Genomic DNA, 1,145 nt, shown 5'->3' with positions numbered 1-1,145 from the left:
AGGCCAAATTTTGCCAAAAATTAAAAGTAAAGAATCTCCATTTTTATAACTTTACCTAATACATATGCATGTTGTTATGTTGTGCAGCAAGTTTGAGCTGATTCCGATCAAATTTAGATTTTTTATGAATTTTTAAAGTTACTCAAAAATCGGGCCAAAGTCCCTGTACTATAGTACAGGGTCACGGGCCAAATTTCACCAAAAATGAAAAGGAGAGAATTTGCTATTTTTATAATTCTATCTGATAAATATACATGTTCTTATGTTGTGTAGCAAGTTTGAACTGATTCCAATCAAAACTAGATTTTTTATGAATTTTTAAAGTTGCTCAAAAATCAGGCCAAAGTCCCTGTACTATAGTACAGGGTCACAGGCCAAATTTTGCCAAAAATGACTAGGAGAGAATTTGCCATTTTTATAATTCTATCTGATATATATACGTGTTCTTATGTTGTGTAGCAAGTTTGAACTGATTCCAATCAAAATTAGATTAAAAAAATTTTTTTTAAGCTACTCAAAATTGGGCCAAAGTCCCTGTACTATAGTACAGGGTCATGGGCCAAATTTGTCAAAAATGACTAGGAGAGAATTTTTCATTTTTATAATTCTATCTGATATATATACATGTTCTTATGTTGTGTAGCAAGTTTGAACTGATTCCGATAAAAATTAGATTTTTTAAGAATTTTAAAAATTGCTCAAAAAGGCATATAATAGGTACAGGTACTTTCATGTACACATAACACATACTTCTTCTTTATAGCAGGTGGACAGAGTGGCTGACCGTCCTCTCCCTCGGCCCAGCATGCTGTCAATGTCATGTGACCACTCGTAATGAGTTCACCATGTTCAGGCAGGAGTGGGTGGGTATGACCTAATGAAGAAATTAAAAAAAAAACAATTTAAAAATAATAATAATTATTATTTTTATTAAAATCAAATAGATAGTAATTAATTATAACTGACCACTTCCAACTGCAGTCGAGTGATCAAAAGTGACAGCTTGATTAGAACTGAACTGATACGATTCTTTGATTGATGTTGATAGTATCATAGTGTTATCAGGTATTGGTACGTATATACGTGTGATCAATGACGGTATACGAAATGACGTATTCATGATCTACAATAAAAAAATAAAAAAT

This window comes from Amphimedon queenslandica, unplaced genomic scaffold, assembly GCF_000090795.2.
Source record: "Amphimedon queenslandica unplaced genomic scaffold, v1.1 AMPQUscaffold_9373, whole genome shotgun sequence".
In the NCBI taxonomy this organism is placed as follows: Eukaryota; Metazoa; Porifera; class Demospongiae; order Haplosclerida; family Niphatidae; genus Amphimedon; species Amphimedon queenslandica.
The sequence above is the reverse complement of the archived record's forward strand: the minus strand, read 5'-3'. Positions refer to the sequence as shown.